The 21076-nt window shown below is 37.3% G+C and overlaps 1 pseudogene; it reads right to left on the bottom strand.

Moving 5' to 3' along the window:
- Positions 1 to 9872: 9872 nt before the first annotated feature.
- LOC106822171 (transcriptional adapter 3 pseudogene) lies at positions 9873 to 11219 on the bottom strand (annotated as a pseudogene).
- Positions 11220 to 21076: the final 9857 nt, after the last annotated feature.

A 21076-nucleotide genomic window follows, 5' to 3' on the forward strand; every position in this document is an offset into this window, starting at 1 on the left:
GTCTCCACTGAGAAGTTGAAGTTCTCAGTTTACTTTCAACACTGATTCGACTTTTCCTTTATAGTCCATATATACACACGGTAAAATAAAAATGTAAACAATTTACCATGTGAGTAAAATGGATGTACAGGAAAGACTTGTAAGTTTATCTGGTGCCTTCAGATACTTCCTACTTCATGTCTGTGTGCTTTATGAGATTTTAGTACCCAAGTTTGCAAAGGTTGGGCTCATAACCAGGCCCTCCCAAGCTGATCATAGGTACCTTAGAATATTAGGCTCCTTCTTAGCTCTTTTGTGGACTCTGGCTGCTCCTTAGGCTCGAAATTGTCATTTCCTCTGTGGAATCTTCCTTTAAGTCACTCAGGACAAAAAATTTAGTCATCCTTCACTCTTTTCTTCTTTCACATTGCATGTTTAGTCAGGAAATATTGTTAACTCTTTTAAAGTTATGCATTCACAAATCATCTCCCTTTTAAAGTAGACAATTATTTTTATTTTTTCATTATTTTTAAAGATTGGCACCTGAGCTAACATCTGTTGCCAAGCTTTTATTTTTTCTTTCTTCCTCCCCAAAGCCAACCAGTACATAGTTGTATATCTATTTGTAGGTCCTTCTGGCTGTGCTATGTGAGATGCCACCTCAGCATGGCTTGATGCCATGTCCATGCCCAGGATCCAAACAGGTGAAACCCTGGGCCGCCAAAGTGGAGTGTGCAAACTTAACCACTTGCCTGCGGAGCTGGCCCAGACAATTATTTTTATAGCAGTTTTAGGTTCACAGCAAAATTGAGAGGAAGATACAGAAATTTCCCATGTTCTCGAACACATGCATAGGCTCCCCTAATATCAACATCCCCACCAGAGTAGTACATCTGCTACAATTGATGAACCTACATTGACACATCATAGTCACTCAAAGTCCATAGTTTAAACTACAATTCACTCAGTGTTGTACATTCTGTTGGTTTGAACAAATGTATAAGACATATAACTATTGTTATATAATCATACAGAGTATTTTCACTGTTCTAAAAATCCTCTGTGTTCTGTCCATTCATCCCTCCCCCATGCTAGCCCCTGTCAATCATTGAGCTTTTTACTGGCTCCATAGTTTTTCCTTTTCCAGAATGTCATATAGTTGGAATCATAAAAGTACAAAGTCTTTTCAAATTGGCTTCTGTCATTTAGTAATATGCGTTTAAGTTTCTTCCATGTCTTCATGGCTTGATAGCTCACCTCTTTTTAGTGCTAAATAATATTCCATTGTCTAGATGTACCGTAGTGCATTTATCCATTCACCTACTTAAGGACATCTTGGTTGTATCTAAACTTTTACAATTATGAATAAAGCTGCTATAAATAAGTGTGTGAAGGTTTTTGTGTGGATATAAGTTTTCAACTCCTTTGGATAAATACCAAGAAGTGAGATTGCTGGGTTGTGTGGTAAGAGTTATGTTGGTTTTATGAAAAACTGCCGAACTATCTTCCAAAGTGACTGTGCCATTTTACATTCCCACCAGCAATGATTGAGAGTTCCTATTTCTCCAAATCCTTGCCAGCATTTGATGTTGTCAGTGTTCAAGATTTGGGCCATTCTAATAGGTGTGCAGTGGTATTTCATTGGTGTTTTAAATCACATTTTATTGATGATATATGATGTGTAACATCTTTTTGTATGCTTATTTGCCATCTTTATATCTTCTTTGGTGCAGTGTCTGTTAAGGTCTTTGGCCCATTTTTAAATCAGGTTGTTTCTCACTATTGAATCTAAAGACTACTTTGAATATTTTGGATAACAGTCCTTTATCAGATGTGTCTTTTGCAAATATTTTCTCCTAGTCTGTTTCCGGCTTCTCATTTTCTTGATGTTGTCTTTCACATAGCAGAAGTTTTTAATTTTAATGAAGTCAGGCTTATTAATTATTTCTTTCACCAATTGTGCCTTTGGTGTTGTATCTAAAGAGTCATCATACACCCAAGGTCATCTAGGTTTTCTCTATGTTATATTCTAGGAGTTTCATAGTTTTCAATTTTATATTTACATTTATGATCAATTTTGAGTTAATTTTTGTGTTTAGATTTAAGATGTCTATGTCTAGATTTATGTTTTTGCATGTAATGTTTGATTGTTCCAGCACCATTTAGTGAAATGACTATCTTTGCTCCATTGTTTTGCCTTTGCTCCTATGCCAAAGATCAGTTGACTATATTTACATAGGTCTGTTTCTTGCCTCACTATTTTGTTCCATTGACCTATTTGTCTTTTCTTTCACCAATGATACACTGTTTTGATTATTGTAGCTTTATAGTAAGTAGAGTAAGTCTTGAGGTTGGGTAATGTCGGTCCTCCAATTTTGTTTTTCTACTTCAATATTGTGTCGGCTACTCTGGCTCTTTTGCCTCTCCATATAACTTTAGAAGCCATTTGCCAATATCCACAAAATAATTTGCCATGATTTTGATTGGGATTGCATTGAAGCTATAGATCACGTTGGGAAGATCTGACATCTTGAAATATTGATTTTTCTTATTCATGAACAGAAAATATATCTCCATTTACTTCATTCTTGGTTTCATTCATCCATTTTGTAGTGTTCCTCATATAGATCTTGCACCTATTTCGTTACATTTATACCTAAGTGTTTCATTTTTGGGTGCTAATGCAAATGATATTATATTTTTAATTTCAAATTCCACTGATTTATAGCTGGCACAGTCAGGTGTCCCTTAATGACAGGGATACATTCTGAGAAATGCTTCATTAAGTGATTTCATCATACTGAAAACATCATAGTGTACTTACACAAACCTAGATGGTACAGCCCACTACACATCCAGGCTATATGGTACTAATCTTATGGGACCACTGTCACATATGCGGTCCATCATTGACTGAAATGCTGTTATTCAGTGCATGACTATATATAGAAAAGAGATTGAAATTTTTTATTAATATTGCATCCTGCAATCTTGCTATAATGGCTTATTAGTTCTAGCATTTTTTTTTTTTCAGTTCTTTTGGATATTCTGCATAGGTGATCATATCCTCTGCAAACAAAGACAGTTTTATTTCTTCCTTCTCAATCAGCATACTTTTTATTTTCTTTTACTGTCTTATTCCATTTGCTAGGACAGGTACCTACTTTTTACACCTTCACTACTTCCACCTTGGCAAGCCATCACCGTGTCTTCTATAGAGTATTACGATATCCTCTTCATTGGTCTCCTTGCTCCTACTTGTGCCTTCTCCAGTCCATTCTAATGCCACAGCTAGAGTAATCCTTTCTAAGATGTTATTAGTCGAGCCATGTTCCTCTTGGCTTCAACTACTGCAATAGCTCCTCATTTCACTCGATGTAAAACTTAAATTCTAACAATGGCTTATAAGGCCTTGCACAATCTGACTTACCTCCTGAAAACACCCTGATGTCCATGTTCTTCTACCTTCTTCTTGTTCATGCCATACCAGACATTCTAGGAAATCTCTGGTTATAACCCTTTTCGAGACAGTCCTGTGTTATCTCTTTGGGAGGTGGACAAAGGGAGCATGAAAGAAGGATAGTTTATAAGTGAACGCAGGCTGAGAGTCAGCCAGATATTAGGGAAACACAGAGTTCACTTTTTAAAATATGAGTTTCTTAAGTAGGTCTCTGGATAGTATAGACGAGATGGTGGACATGTATAAATACATTTGTTTCAAGTCGATTCGGTGGTAACTACCCAATAAGTGATCACATTATGTTACAACACATTCCTATTATGAACTGAACAACTACTTTATTTTCATAAGATAATGAATTTAAGAGTTATCCCATCCGTTTCCTTCTCACTGTGTTGTCAAGAAGATTCAATGTCTTTTCAGGAGAGGGGTCCCTGCAATGCCATCTTGGGACATGAAGTTTTATAATGAAGAATTGAGATGAAGCAATAAGGAAAGAAGGAACAAAAAATAATTCAGGAGAATGATTGAAGCAGTTTTTAATGTTTCTGAAGAGAATGGCTGTGCTATATAAGGCATTGAAATAGGGAGAAGAAAAAACAAAAGCAGTTAAAAATATTTTGGGGGAGACTCTATTTTTTCCTTCATGGTGTTTGAGAAAGTTTAAGTAAAGGTTTTTATGAATTTGGAGACCTAATCAACTCTTATTTTAACAGAAATGTCCTCTGAGCCTGAACCATATAATCCATATTCTGTTACAGTAAAATCTTGGAATTCTAATTTTATTATGGCTGCATCAATTTATAATGACTCTCCGATGCACTTCCATATATGCAAAAGCATGAATTTGAAAGGGGGAAATGAGTGCTCAGAGACTCATAAGTTGACTGGGCACTTGACCTGGTGAGAGACTCTGAATGCCAACAAGTTTCACCTCTGCTTCTAGTTATATATTACAAATCATCTGCCCTTGCGGTAACTGCCGTTGATGTAACTTGAGGAAGGGAAATTTAATAACTTGATGTATCACAAATATCTAAATATATTTTTCTCAAGAATGTAAGGGGACAATTGTATTTTACTTGCAATTATTTCAGTAACCACAACAATCAAATCAGACTAGAAAGAAGGGATGTAGACTGTTTTATAATTGACCTGGACTAACTGAAGACACATATTGGACAATGAAAGGTATGGATTGTTTTTTAGTGTAGATGAACCACGTCTGAAAAGTTACACTTAATTGTTGATATCCCCATAAGTTTTATGCTTTTTTCATAACTATGTATTTACATAACTTTTAAAAATTGAATAGCTAGATAAGAGATATCATTCTCTTACCCATTTTCTCATTTATATTTTCTGCTCCCTGAAGACAACTATTTCCATCGTTGGCATTACAAATCTGTAAATAATATGCTTTGACTGATACTGCCTGATTGATTTTCCACTACAGAAGATGAGGATTAACTCTCTTTTACCCCCAGCCCCTAGCCCAATTGCCTCCATGAGGATTTTTCCTATCCCCATCAATTTTTAGTAAGCCAATTGTACATTATCAGGACGATGTAAATTACATTCCCAGATAAACTATAATGTTCTATGATTACCTTTACATTGTCATACAACTTCCTTTTTTCCATGAGATTAATAATTGTTTGGTGCTTTTGTTTGTTTCCTTGTGTAGTTTTCTATGAATCTTTCATGAAACTCTCCATTATACATCTATATTCTCAGTATGGTCAAGCAAGCTGGATATGCCATATCTCATATCATATTTCAAAAAGTGAACTCCCTACAAGCCACTTCCTCCCAGTCACCAGCAAGAAAACCTGGTGTTGGTTGAATCTTCCTGCTTCAATTAGTGAACTCTATTCTTCCTTTTGTTCAGACTAACATCTTGGAGTCATCCTTAACTCTTTTCTTTCACATTCAAGCTGTTCACAAATAATGCCAGCTCAACTTTCAAAATATAACTAGAATCTGGCCAATTTCATAACCTCCACTGCTACCACATCATTCTAAGCCATTATTATCTCTCACCTGGATTAGTACAAAATGACCTGTTAACTGATCTCCTTGTTTCCACCCTGGCTTCCTTATAACCTGTAAATATAGCTGCCAGAGTGACCTAGCTAAAAATGTAACCACTCCAGGTCCTTCTTTGTTTTAAACTCCATCTCACACAGAATAGAACCAATAGTGATTTTTTTCCCAGCCTTGTTGAGATATAACTGACATAGAACCTTGCATACATTTAATGTATACAACATGTTGATATGATACACTTATATATTGAAAAGTAATTGCCACCATGAGTTAGCTAACACCTCCATCACATCACATAATCATCATTTCTTTTTATGGTGATAACATGTAGGATCTAACTTATTAGCGACTTTATAGTGTAAAATATAGTATTTTTAGTTATATTGCCATACTGTACATTAGATCCCTAGAATTTATTCATTTTGTAGTCTTTGAACCAACATCACCATATTTCACCCAATCCCCAGCCCTTGGTAAACACCACACTATTTTGTTTCTGTGAATTTATTAATTTATTTTACTTTTTTTTTTTTGCTGAGAAACATTCACCCTGAGCTAACATCTGTGCCAACCGTCCTCTATCTTTTAGTATATGGGCTGCCAGCTCAGCATCGCCGCTAACAGAGTGGTATAGGTCTGCACCTGGGACTGAATCTGGGCCACCAAACTGGAACACGCTGAACTTAACCCTTAGGCCACTGGGGCTGGCCCTGAGGTTGCTTTTTTAGATTCCACATAGAAATGATATCATACAGTATTTGTCTTTCTCTGACTTATTTCACCTAGCATAACACCCTCAACTTTCATCCATGTTGTTGCAAATGGCAGGCTTTCCTTCTTTCTCATGGTTGAATAATATTCCACTGTATATATGTATATCACATCTTCTTTACCCATTCATCCACTTATGGACAATTAGATTTTTTCCACATTTTGGCTGTTGTCAAGAATGCTGAAGTAACATGGGAGTGCAAATATCTCTTGGAGATTCTGATTCTGTCTACCTCCTCGCTCAAGGGTTTGTAGACTTTTGCCTTTTGCTTCAGGTAGGAGGTCTCCTTTCGACATTTCTGTAAGGTACGTTTAGTGGGAATGAACTCCCTCAGCTTTTGTTTGTCTAGGAAAGCTTTTATTTCTCTGTCATATCTGAAGGATAATTTTGCTGGATAGAATATTCCTGGTTGATAGTTTTTGTCTTTCCATATTTTGAATATATCATTCTGCTCTCTTCTAGCCTTTAGAGTTTCTGCACAGAAATCTTTTGAAAGCCTGATGGGGTTTCCTTTTTAGGTTATTTTCTTCTCTCTTGCTTCCTGTATTATTTTTTCTTTATCATCAGCTTTTGATAGTTTTGATATTATACACTTTCGAGAAGGTCTTATTGCATTGATGTAACTAACAGTTCTATTAGCTTCATGTACTTACATGTCCAATCCTTTCCCCAGGTTTGGGAAGTTCTTAGCTATTATTTCTTTGAATAAACTGTCTGCTCCTTTTTCTGCTCTCTTCTCCTTTTGAGATACCTATAATCCTTATGTTACTTTTCCTAATTTAGTTGCATATTTCTCAAAGAATTTCTTCATTTTTTAAAAACCTTAGTTCTCTCTCCCCCTCCACCTGAAATATTTCTAGGTTTCCATCTTTGAGCTCACTAATTCTCTTCTCTATATGATCTGCTCTACTTTTAATGCTTTCTACATTATTTTTCATCTCATTAGTTGTGTTTTTCATCTCCATAACTTCTGTTTGCCTTTTTTTTTCAGAGCTTCAATATCTTTTGGAAATACTCCTTCTGTTCGTGAATTTTATTCCTTAGCTTACTGAACTCTTTCTGAGTTTTCTTGTAACTCACTGAGTTTCTTTATGATAGCTATTTTGAATTCCTTGTCAGTTAGATTGTAATCTTCTGTGACTTCAAGTTTGGTTTCTGAAGAGTTCTCATTCCCTTTCTATTCTGCTGTGTTACTATAGTTCTTCGTGGTATTTGATGAATAGATCCTTTGCTGGTGAATTTGTGGTAGTAATCACCTTTCTTATCTGGGTATAGTTTTGGTTACTTTGGTTTTGAGCTCCTTCTGGTTGTATTTGAGAGCCTGAAATTTCCACCCTCTGCTGCCTCTGCTAGAGGCATTGCCAGTGCCATTCTTTTGCTACTTGTGCCTCTGAGGTTGCTGATGCCTTGCTGCTTATGATGTTATTGTTGTCTCAGGTATGGCTACCAGGGTCACTAGGCTGTCAGTACGTCTGCTGCTTCCAGGGTTGCCTGGACCTCGTGTTCCCCTACTGGCTCTCTATGGGCTCTCCATGGATTTGGATGTTGCTGCCTTGTGCACCACCTCTGTTGCTGCCCCCAAGTTGTCTGTGGGTGCTGTTGGCATTGCTGACAGGGATGCTGGGTTCACAGGTGCTGCTGTCACTGCTAAAGTCCCAGGGACCCAGGGACTTATATGCAACCCCCGCTGCTGGTGAAGCTAGTGTCAGGGGTGCTGCCACTGGGGGCTAGGTCACTGGTCTGCTTTGGTTCCTGAAGCCTCTGGTCACAGGTTCCACCTGCCACCACTCAGGGGGGAAAGATGCTAAGTAGGGAGAGGTTTTGTTGCTGCTCCTTTGTGCACCCTCTGGTCTCTGGCGTTAGTCAGTGTGTTTTTTAAAACTCAAGTCAGGGAGCTCTGACGCAGCTTGGAAAATCTCAGTTTTGTATACTATCCCAACTGTTGCAAAGACCTGGCCACTGCAGGGGAAGAGGGAGGGAACATGTTCACTGAATCCACTGGTAGATGGGCAGGGGGCATGCCACACCTGTTTTCTCTTCCTCCACCCACTGATCACAGGCACGTGGGCTAGATCCTGTGAGAGACAGACAGGAAGCAAGCTGCACTGTTTTTTTCTGTTCCTGTCTCATCCACTCACAGTCATGTGAGCCATGGCACCTACTGGCCCCATTCCACTTGCAGTTGCATGAACCATGGCACCAGCTCTTTCCACTCCAATCCCTGAATTGCTGCTGCTGAGTGAGGTAGAAGAGGCTGCTCCTCTTGTTCCTCTGCCTCACAGGGGTCCAGTCCACCCACCTTCAGATGTATAGCTGCATGGATCTCTTAGGCATCCTTTTGTGCTGTGTAGAGAATCCTCTGTTGGTCAACGGATGTCCGATTGGATGTAACTTTGAGAGGAGAAATAAATGGAACAACTCAGTTCACGTTGATTCTGACATCACTCTCTTGGTTTAATTTCTGTGAATGGTATAAGATAGGAGTCCAGTTTAATTTGTCTGCATGTGAATGTCCAATTTTCCCATCACAATTTATTGAAGAAATTATCCTTTTTCCATTTAGAATTCTTTGGCTGCCTCGTCAAATATTAGTTGACTGCATATATGAGGGTTTATTTCTGGGCTCTTGATTCTGTTCCACTGATCTATGTTTCTATTTTTATGCCAGTACCATAGTGTTTTGATGGCTGCAGCTTTGAAGTATAGTTTGAAACTAGGAAGTGTGATGCCTCCAGCTTTGTTTTTATTTCTGAGGATTGCTTTGCCTCCTCAGGGTCTTGTCACTGTAAAAAAATTTAGGATTGCTTTTTCTATTTCTGTGAAAAATGTCCTTGGAATTTTGATAGAGATTGCACTGAATCTGTAGATGGTTTTACCATACAGTTTTTAATTACCTAAATCGTCCTGCATGACCTGGCCTCCAGTTCCCTCTCTGATCTTACATCTGATTCTTCCCCACTGACTCAGGCTATTCAAGTTACACTGGCCACCTAGTATCCTCATGTGCTCCAGCTATGCCTCTGCCCCAGGGCTTTGCCCTGGTTCAGGCTTCTAAAGATCTGGACCCTGGATTTGTATTGTCAGAATCATCTGGAAACTTGCTAGAAAAGAAAATTCTTGGGTCCACCTTACCTACTGAGCCAGGAACTCTATAGTTATGGCTCAGAATACCATGTTTAACAAGTCCTCTAGGTGATCTTGATGTAGGTTAAAGTTTGAGAACTACTGCCATAGCTGTTCCCTCTGGCTGAAATACTTCTTCCCCAACGCCTTGGCTTTGGTTCTTTAGAAAACAAAGCTTGAGACAGGGAGTCTTATCTAACTTATTTGTTGAGGGTGTGCTGATGGGTGAAATTTGTAACAGAAGAAGAAGGAAAGGGATGAATAAAGGGAGGGAGTATGGAAGTGGAGGATGTTGATGAAGGGGAAGAGGAAGGCCCCCAAAAGAAGCAACAATCATTATGAAGACCAAGCAGAATCTGAGCAGTGGAGTAGCAGGGCCTCCATGTCCTGGCTGTACAGAGCTAGGCCAAAAGACCTCAAGGAAGGCCACAGTCCTCTCAAGTTGTCATCATCTGACAAGGCAGCCACCATGTGCAGCTTCTGGCAGCTTTAGGAAACAGATTTCCCTCCTCTCCTCACCTCTTCTCTCCCATGCCAGAAAGAAGGCAGCCTGAGGCAGGAGTATAGGTTACACATGTGCAGCTCTGGGTTGCTCCACTGCTCCTTCAGACTCTTCCAAGCCTTGTCCGTCTTGGTGGGGATCAGCTTCTTCCATGGGGCAGCCATGATCCTGTGGAAGTCATCCACGACCTCAGTGTCTGCTCTGAGGACTTGTGGCCTCAGCTTCTGTTGCTCACCTCTTCCTTTGCAGCCTCAGCAGGTTGGGCTTCTCTGCAGTTGTGGGTACTCAGAATCTGATTAAGCAGGCCTGCCATTTGTGTATGTCAGCAGTGATCTTATCCTCTGTGTCCCCTTTGGTTCTGAGACTCCAGCAAGCCCTGAGTGATCAGCTCCTCCTTTATATGGCTCTCCAGGAATTTGGTATGTGGTACATGGAAGGGCTTGTTCTGATTGTGGGGAGAGGTGCTGGTACCCCAGCCTTGGAATCTCCCCCAGATATGTCATGAATAGGAGAGTCTTCCATAGGGTAAATAACATTTTCCTTCACCTGGGACTCTAGGAGGTGTTTCATCAGGGCACCAAAAGGGTGCCAGTCTTCTGGCTGCTTATGCTGGGCCTCAGCCTTCTTCAGCAGGGCATACCCATCTTTAGTGTGTAGTTTACTCAGTGGCTCGACTTTCTTTTTGTCAGCCACTGACTGGGCCCATCCTTTTCCTCTAGCAGGTCCTCCAGTGCCCAGCACTTGGGGGAGTTGAATTTTCCCAGGTATGAGATCCAGCAACGTTAGGCCTCATCTTTTGGATGTTTCATTAGCTTCCGTAGCACGTATATCTCTTTGCTGATGATATAAGCACACTGAGGCTCTACCTAAGCTCAGAATCTGTTGGAGGTGTCATTCCTGGAGATCCATGGAATGTGGATGGGGTCATCAGTGAGTTCATATTCCTGCAGCTTGGACTGAAGGTTTTTGGATTAGAGCTACCCATCGTGGAGGCCAGGCCCAGGTCTCACTTTCCCTTCCAGTTTCTGTTTCTTGGGTTTCCCGGGCCAGGGAAGCTCAAAGCTCAGGGCATCCACCTAGCCTCAGGCATTAGTAGCCAATTTTCTTATCCTGCCAATCTGTCAGGATCTAGGTTTCCACCTCCAGCACCTGTAGGCCTCAACATGCAGAGAAGAGTAGGGTCTCAAGCTCCAGTGGCAAAGTGTCCAGCTCCTTGATGTAGATGCCATCATCCTCGAAATAGGCCAGCACTGCCCTGCAGCCAGGACACAGCTTCAGGTGGTCCACAGATTTGAGTTATGGAATTGCAAGGGGCAGTCCTTTAGTTCATTCATGGCCTGGGATGAGGCACTTTCTTGAACTTCCTGCACATGCCATGAGGATTAACAGATAATGCCCACCCAAAGCTCAGCTCAGTGCTTGGCACAGAAGAGATGAGATAGTTATAACATCTGACTCCACCAGTGGGTTTCCTCAATGCCCCACCTTTAGGGGCCCTGTCCTCAACATCTTACTTTCAGGGTCCCCATCCTCTAGGACTCCTAAAGCCCTGGTCCCCTCTACCTCCTCACTGTGTTCTCCTATGACCAGGGACCTTAAATGTAAGGCAGCAGCTGTTCTTTATACCAATTCTTAATATTAGATCTGTAGTCTGGATGTCTTAGAAACTGCACTAATGGACAAAACCTGAAACAGCTTGTTTTAGCTGAGGACATAAGGAGATAAATTAAGGGCATAAAATTATACAATGCCAAAAGGGAGGCTGAGCTTTGTGTTTGTAAGCACACGTAGCCTATGCAGGAATATGTCAGAGAGAGACAGAGAACTAGTGCCCATAGAATCCAAAATGCTAGAGCTCTAAGAGCTCTTAGACATTATTCTCCTTCATTTTACATATGGCAAAATTGAGTTGAGAGAGATTATATTTATTCTTTCTTTTTAGTAAATACCTGTGGAGTTAAGCACTCAAAGATCTAGAAAGAAAAAGAAATCTTTAAGAAATGAACCATGTTTTACAGTCCCTTGCAAGCAATTGCAAAAAATTAATTTGGAGAGAAAGTATAGCTCACTTTAATGGATCAATTAGGTATAATTCAAATTAATTTTATAGTAGAACAGTTGATCTGTGCAATTTAAAAGAACATACACTGTTTTGAAATGGTCATCTTTGCTTCATTTTTCCTTGTCAGTGATTAAACCAATATCTTTTTCTCTCTAATATATCTAAATATTTGTGTGGTTTATTCTTAAAAATAAACTTTTATTTACGTTTCTAAGCAATTAGTATTGGTGCATGATTAAAAACCAGAGATGACAAATCAAATGTGGCACAAGTACTCATGTCACAACAGGGTGAGCATCTGGTACACTCTAACTTTGGATTTCTTACTCCTTAGAAAACCTTTCCTCCTCCTTAGATTCACCCTGCATTCACCCCAAATCTAGAGCTCACTTATTCTCTCTTTGAACCTCTGGTTGGGGTTATATTTATATCACTCAATTGTCACTGCCCTCAAGATTTTCTAAACATTTCTGTGATATTGATTAAAAGCATTATAAAATGTATATTCTCTCTGTATTATTGCTTACAATTGCATGTGAACTTACGGTTGTCTCCAAAATTTTAATTGAAAATTTGTATGTACATACCATTTTATAAAGGAGAAATTAAAAATATTCTTGTCTCTTCATTAACTGGCTTACTTTGATAGAAAACATGAATTCATAGATCCATGAGAGTGTTTCTTTTCTTTCTTAAGGAATTAGAGTTGATTCTTGTTATTTGAAGTAGTGATATTCTATAAAGTCAACAGAAACACTGAATTAGGAAATACTGAATCACTGCTCTTAGGTGAAATAGAGTTAGGTTCCCGTGAGCCCCCGGCCACAACATTTTCATCAAATAGTCAATACATAACCTTGCTTTATGTGTGTGTCTGCTTAAAAACATCTCATTTAATATATTCTGTTCATTCACTAACATTGAACTCATGGCCAACAGCATTGTAACTCATGTCTCAATGATTATCTAACAGATGCTTTTCTCCGTAAGACACATCACAGCCTTCATGTGCTCAGAAACACTAGACGATGCTTCAGCATATGACTGAGGGCCATTTTAAGCAGAAAAATTATCAGCAAAAAGCACAAAAATGTAAAAAATATGGCACTAACTAGATTGCGAAAAGGATACTTGTTTACAATATGAGAGCTGAAATAAGGCAGAGTGCCATCTTGTTTGACTGCAGCTGAGAACGTGCAAAACTGACCACTGAAGTTTTTCACTGTCCTGTGCATGTTCACAAATGACTGTAAAAGCAACATATTGCAATAAATTTTAGCCAGCAGGTAAATTGTCAAATATGGAATCTGGCTCTAATGAGGATTGACTGTAGCTCCTATCTATCTAGATTTTTCTTTTTTCCATGTTAATATGTTCAAACTTAAGTGATTTACTGACATCTGATATGTATATAATGCTATTTTCTGTACTATTGGTGCAGTTTGCAGAATTGTTTCTTTTTAGGAATATCCCATAAGCCTTTTCCTTCAATGGTATTGCTATATCAACACCTATTCATTTCCAAAATTATATTCCGTCTAAAAGAAATTCCTGACATGAAGTCTTTTCCCTTCCAGTGTTCTGCATCCTCCTTGGATATACTGCTTGGCTGTCTCCATCCCATATTTGAGTGATCCCCTGAAAGCCACGCTTGCTTTGCTCAGGACAGATTTCTCAGCTTCTTTAGATCTAGGCCTTTTACAAAGCTACCAAGTAAAATGCAACTTAGAACTTATGAGTCAGTTTGTGCCAGTTGCGGTCTTAAAGTTAAAACATAGTAACAGTAAGCTGAGCAATAATGCCGTATCCTCTCAAAAGATAATTGAAGTGATGAAAAAAAAGCTACTACTTACTGACACTTCATTGTGGGTGCCAAGCCTTCGGCACAAATACACTATTTTGGTCAATTATCTGACAATCCTATGAAGCAGAAACCTTAATTCATGGATTCGAACCACTATTCAAGAGCGCTACAGTGGATGATAGAACCAAGGGGATCTGGATTTCAACCCCTTCTCAGCTATTTATTTTTACTTTGACTTTTAGTGGTTTACTTTATCTCTGTAGGTTTCAGAATTACAATTTGTAAGGGTATAATAAAGATTAGTAATAAAATCTACAGCAATGCCTCAAAAAACATGCATATGTTTGCACAAAAACCCATATGTTATGTGTATAGTTTGTGGGTTTGAGGTGGGACTAGTGCATTCCTAATATCTTATTCTTTATTTCCCTTTGGTAACTCTGCATGGGGAATTTTTACCCCGGGGGAAAATAGACAAATGGAATGACTTACAGGGTTTATTTATGGCTGGAGTGTCCACTGTGTTTTTTATGTAGCAGCTGTTCAGTCATTTTCATTGCTGTAGGAGAGTATTCCATTGTGAGAACACACCACAACCTATTTATCCATTTTATCATTGATAGCATTTGGTTTATTTCCATTTGGGGATATCATGAAGAATGTTTCTATGAACATTATTGTATACAGATTTGGTGCACATATGTTTTGATTTCTGTATATTCCTAGGAGTTGAATTGTTGGGTCATATGCTATGTATATGTTTAGCTTTAATAGATATTTCTAGGCTATTCTCCAGAGTCACCGTCCCATTTACCTCCATCAGCAGGTTTTTTTCCATGAGAGTTTTTAAGCAATCAGCTAAACCTGGCTAGGACACTCTTCAACAAGTAAATAAAGAATGTCAGGCAAATAACATCTTTACCGTTTCAGCTATAAAGGGGAAGCTAACATTTTCAAATGGTTACAGCAGTTTCCCCTTCCCCTCAGAAGATTTTGATAGGAGATTCCTTTATGACAGCTGTGAGACCATAACTGTAAAGTCCTTATTTAGGTCTCTTCTCAAAGGTAATGTTACCAAATGATTGTCCACGTGGGGAATCCTAGGATCTTAATCAGTATTGTTAATAGGATTGATTTAATTCATGTACACAATGAAAAAGACTTATTTTAACTTGGAATTTCTTAAAACATAAATGATTTGCTTGACAAAGATTAAATTTGTAAGATGGAATGAAGGTTAGATTTTCTTAAGCGGTTTATATAGATCAAATATAGATGAATATCAACTTCAAATGTTAGCTATAGAAGTGTGGTTGTAATGTTGAAAACAGAGTTCTTATCTATAGGACAATGATGAAACCCTGAGCCCAGAAATGGAAATGTTTCTTAAATGTGAAAATATGGTACTTAATTCTCAAACTCTGGAGTCAGACTTTCTGTGCCAGAATGCAAGCCTTGCCAATCACAACTTGTGAGATTTTCAGCAAAATTAATTGCTATGTACAGAACTGTGTCATCCAAAAATTCATATGTTGAAGCCCTAACCCCAATATGATGGTATTTGGAGACTGGGCCTTTGGGGAGTAGTTAGGTTTAGACGAAATCATAAGGTTTCATGATGAGAGATGTGCCCTTCTAAGAAGAGACAAGAAAGCGTGCCATGTGATGACACAGCAAGAAGGCAATTGCCTGAAAACCAGGAAGAGGGCCATCACCAGGAACTGAATTGGTCAGTACCTTGATCTTGGACTACTCAGCTTCCAGAACTGTGAGAATTAAACCTCTGTTGTTTAAGCTACCCAGGCTATGGCATTTTGTTCTAGCAGCCCAAGAAGACTAAGACATTACCATTTCTTTCCTTGCCTCAATTTCTGCATCTGCAAAATAGAGACAGTAATTGTTCCCACCTTACAGTCAGTTTTTTGAAACCTCTGTGAGTTATTTATAATATATAAAATCCTCAGAATGTGCATTGCTATCCTCAATAAATGTTGACTACTGTTTTTCTCTCCACAAAAGTTTCATGAAAGTAGGGATTTTTATCTGTTTGGGTCCCAGATGTATCCCATTGTTTGGTATAACGCCTAACACTTTGTAAGTGCCCTATGAAGTATTTGTTTCATGACTGAACTTCTCTAGACTCTCCTCTTCTTTCTATGTAATTTTGTTTTTTCATAATTCCTCTGAATCTTTCAGCTTCTTACACTGATATTCAGCCTACAGTGACCAAAAATTGTTATCTTTTTGCCTCTCATTAGAACATATATGCAAATTTGTAGAAAATTCTTTGCCTCTCTCTATTGCTTCTAAAAGTCCAATTTTTATTGTTTCCTTCTGAATTATCTCTATAATAAATATTAGTCTATCCTTGCTATTTTGCAATTCAAAAATGTTACAGAAGCAAATTTTCTACGTCTTTAAACATTCCTGCTTGAGTTGTTGGCAGATTCTATGGGAAGCTGTATTGGATGGGAATTTCTAGATCTAGAAAGAATTCTTGGTGCAGAGAACACTAAAAGCAGGCCCTCTTAATACTCAGAAGCTCTATATCATGGTTAGTGGTTTTGGAATATCATCACAATTCTACCAATAACTGTATGTTAGGTATATAATGTACAACGGATACTTTCACAATCAGTTTTAAGTTGCTTCACACAATGTGGCTTCTTTGAGGGCATCTGCCTATTTCCTGTGAGGATCTATAAATCTAAGACTGTATCCATCATTTTAGAAAGGATTTCAACACTGGAGTTATTGCAATGACACACAATTTGAATTTTGCCTAAAGTATTTCCCAGTCCTTCATAACTGATATTATAAACTATCTGTTCTCCTTTTCTGTTTCTGTTGTGTGTATTTTTTGTAAAATGTTCTAAACATTGATAGCTCTACTATTTGCCATCCCCAAGTTTTGCTCTCTTCCTTTTCCAGAGCTTTTCAATAAAAGTTTTTGCAACTGGTAAAATGTTGTATATTCCTGCTTTACAATATGGTAAACGGCAACCTTTATGGTTATTGAGTACTTTAAATGCAGCTAGAGAGACTAAGGAATTGAAATTTTTAATTTAATTTGATTAATTGTGATTTAAATTTAAATAGTCATGTGTGGCTACTGGCTACCTGATTGGATAGCACATCGTAACAGATGAATGAAAGTGGCCAAAGCATTTTGATAACCTCACATTGTTCTTGGGCTTTCAACACATATGGAGTGACTCAGTCTGATAGCATCATATGTTAATGACTCAGATTCTTTTAGATAAATGCATGACTAAAAGTGAATGCAACCCTGGGAGTCAATAAACAATGTTTTATCAGCCTTTGACACTTTATATTTTATACTGATTGACATGCTTCTTTTTGGAACTATTAATCCTGGGAAGAGCATTTCCCATAACAGAAAAATGATCTTAAGAAAGTTTCTTCTATTTTCCATACTAGGGGATACTAATACAAACACTTTCTTCAAAACAGTTACTGGGCCATACAGGTGGTGAGACAGGAGAAGTCCTGGTTTCCTTGAATTTCAGACAAGAAGACTAATTGACAAGGTCCTATTTGGCTTCCTTGACAAAAAATTAAGGTAGGCATTTTTATAGTTCTTTCTCCAGACACCATATCCCCCAAATGCATACAATACATCTTTGGTTTCTTCCTGCATAAATATTTCAAGATTACTTTATTGCCAATAAGAAGTATGCTTACTCTTCAAAGAGCTCTCTTCTTGGCAAAAATATAAATATTACCATGACATGAAAAGCATTCACGAGATGAATGAAATATTTAATAAGTGCTCATTCTTCTTTGTACAAATACAAATGATTTAGCCAAATGATTCTGACTCTAAAACCAAAAATGTTTAAGCAACAAAAGATAAGCAAGAGAACTTTTACATACAGAAAAGCAAGGGGCCCTCAGAAGAGTTGGGAAAATATGTGCAGAGCAAAAGAAAACTTCAGTCTCATTGAGTTTCATTCATCATTGTGATTATTTCAGTGTAAATCTGATCATAAACATCTAATCCTAATACAAAATCAAGATGATTGTAGAAAGGAATCTTCTTATGGTAAATGAGATTGGAGATTTTTGGTTCCAAATTCCTAACATCTATTGGGTCGACCAGAATGTCCTGTCCACCACTGCACATTGGAGTGGGAACCTTCATATCTTCCACCTGGTACAATGGAGGAGTGGGCAAGAGGGAAATGAGGAATAGTGATGTTTATGATAACAGCATATCAAACTACAAATAGTAACTTGATTATTTTCTTCTCCTATGAAATGCTAATGGTTATTACCTGTTTATTATATCCATAGAAATTATCTATAGAATCTCAACCTTTGTCAGACAGAAATAGACTATAGTCTAAGCATTTAAATTGTAACAAGAAAATGATTTTCATAAACTAGAATCTCTGTGCTCCTTGGTTTCTTTATTTGTGAAATGGTGATGTTAATAAATATCTGACAAATTCCATAAGGTTGTTGTGAGGTTGAAATCACACGATATACAGAATTGTGCTTTGTATACTATTGTGGTAAAAATTTTATGCTTTGTTATTTTGAACCCCTCCTTAAGTCTATCTTTATCATTTTCCTGGGAAATGTAAAGTACTACAAAATCTTTTAAAAATAAGTGTTTTCTTACGTCTTTAATATACTTTCATTTTTGTCTTTCCAAAAGGGTCAAATAAATAAATTTTGAAAAAGTGTTCTTAGCTGATTATGGTGTAGAGTATTTAGAGATGGACTTCCCCTGTCATAATCTTGATATGTACCTTTATTAATAGGCTTAAATAAAGATTAAAAACCTAATACTAATAAAATCTTATAAGATAAATAGAGCTAGAGATTACTGAGTTTGTTGCTTCATTTTACAATATGACCCATTGATTCAGATTCAATGTCCCCCATATATAAGTCCAGTATTCTTTCTAACAGAATGCTACATGTTCCTGGATGATTGGCTACTAAAACATATTCCCAGTCAACTAGAAATCAGATAAATTAGCACAAATAACATATTTTTAAGAAAAATATTAAGTACACTTTACAGATATTTTAATAATGTTTAAACTATTGTAACAGCATGCTATGTAATAAAGAAGGACCTAATTAATAGATTTAAAATAACTATAATAATGATTTTGTGGGAATAAATACGTGTTTGTCAAGTTATTTTAAAATGATGATTTGTTATATCATTAATTTACTTTGGTGATACAAAGTAAATTTCAGTTTGTAAATATTCTTTACTACCCAAATATTTCAAATTACTAGGATCCAAATGAATGAAGTCTTACAGTACAAATAAAATATGCAGTGACAATTTACTAGTGGTATAAAGACTTCTTTGTTGCTGTACAAGTCAATTGATATCAAAATATATTTTCAAACAGATTAAATTAGTTAACATTTGCAATGAAAATTGATACGCAGAAAAAATTTTATCCTTTACGTAGAATTACCTTTTTATAAAAATTTTCCCATGACACTCCAAAATAATTTTTGCAACATAGTAAGAAAGATTTCTGTTGCAAAAGTATTGTCTTAGAATTGGAAAGAGTAATAAATGGACCTTTTGTAGTACTCTAATTGTCAGATGTAAGTTGTTCAAGGACCCTCCCTTCTACAAAGTGGAGATACTGTGCAGTGGAAATGTCCTAAACAGATTTATGCAAACAAGAAAACGGAATGAAGCATTTCTTCTTAGGAGCTGACTTATGTTGCTTTGTTGATTATGTGCTAGTGGAGTAAAAAATTTCATGGCAATGAAGGCACATGGAATCAAAGAGGGAGAAGGTGGTGATTTTCTTCCAAGGGGCATTTAGCAATGTCTGGAGACATTTTCAATCATTATAGCTTGGGGGGAGGGCGTTAGAAAACTTTTTTAAACTATTAATCTTCATCCAATATGGCTTGAAAACCAAATGGGAAATGTTCTTAAACAAAAGGGATCGTTAGAGTGAAAATATGTTCCATACTAAAATGCCTTTGCTGACATTTACTTGTCCCAGGTTATTGCCCAACAAAATATAATCAAACCTAAAGTATTTCTCTACTTTGCATGAAGGTAAAATAAGCACAAAATAAGAGTATTATGAAAGTGTAATGGGTTAACCACGATATGGATTATTCTTCTGTTTCAGGCAGGACAAAAATGTGGTTGTTATTAATTGTGGCAAGTTTGATCTCTGCGTTTAGAACTACACATGGTTTCTTTGGAAAATTAAATCCTGAAAACCTTGAAGTGACTGTAAATATTGTAAGTTACCAGGGGAAAAAACATAAAACTAAGAGATATTACCATGATTAGAATCATGGGAGGGGGTTAAGCTTTTACATGACCAATTAAAAAATCATTAACAATATCTAATTACTGGACATTTAAAAAGTCAATTAAAACTTAAAGTTTTGGGTTTTCCTGAATCATCGGAGTCAGATGATTTCCTGTTGGGGATACACAGGTGAAGAATCTGCAATTGTGACTGAAGATGGTTATATCCTTGAGATCAACAGAATTCCTTATGGGAAGAAAAATTCAGGTAGTAGACGGTACAAGCTTCTTCCTTTCCTGCCTTTTTCTCTCTTTCTACTTTTCTTTTTCCCTTTCCCTCTTTTTTCCTCCCTTCTTCTCTCTCTTTTCCTCCCTTCATTCCTTACTGTTTTTTCTTTCTTCCCTTGTTCCTCCTTCCATTTCTTCTAAGGACTCAATGAGTCTTGCTTATTGTGTGAATACAACAGTAATGAAGCCATGTATTCAACCTTCAAGGAGATCACCAGTAAGTCAATGAGATAGACAAATACAGATGATGATAATAATATGTGAAAAGTGCAATGTTAGAACTGTTCACAGAACATTAAACTGGAAGTTCTAACAAAGGAACCTAACCCAGCTAGGGGAAGTCAAAGAAAGCTTGCTCTCAAACATAATAACTGAGCTGAGTCCTGGAGGATCAGGAAGAATTAGCCAGAGTGTGTGTTACAGAGGGGAGAATGGGAGGCAATTAGAGGTTCATTTCCTCAACAGATAAAAGTCACTTTTTTCTAGTACCATTAACATTTTTCTTATTGTACAAAAATTGTGAAGTACAAAAAAAAATAAAATTAAGCAAGGCAACCCATAACTTGACCACTTAAATTAACATCATGCTGAATTTCCTTAGACTATAATTTTATCAATAGCTTTTTGAGATATAGCTGGCATACAATTAACTGCACATTTTTAAAGTGTACCATTTGATAAATTTTGTCAACTGAGAAACCACCATTACAATAGGATAAAATTTTCAAAAATATTCAACTCAATCAAGCAAATGTATTCA

The sequence above is a fragment of the Equus asinus genome, chromosome 2 (assembly GCF_041296235.1).
Source record: "Equus asinus isolate D_3611 breed Donkey chromosome 2, EquAss-T2T_v2, whole genome shotgun sequence".
NCBI lineage: Eukaryota > Metazoa > Chordata > Mammalia > Perissodactyla > Equidae > Equus > Equus asinus.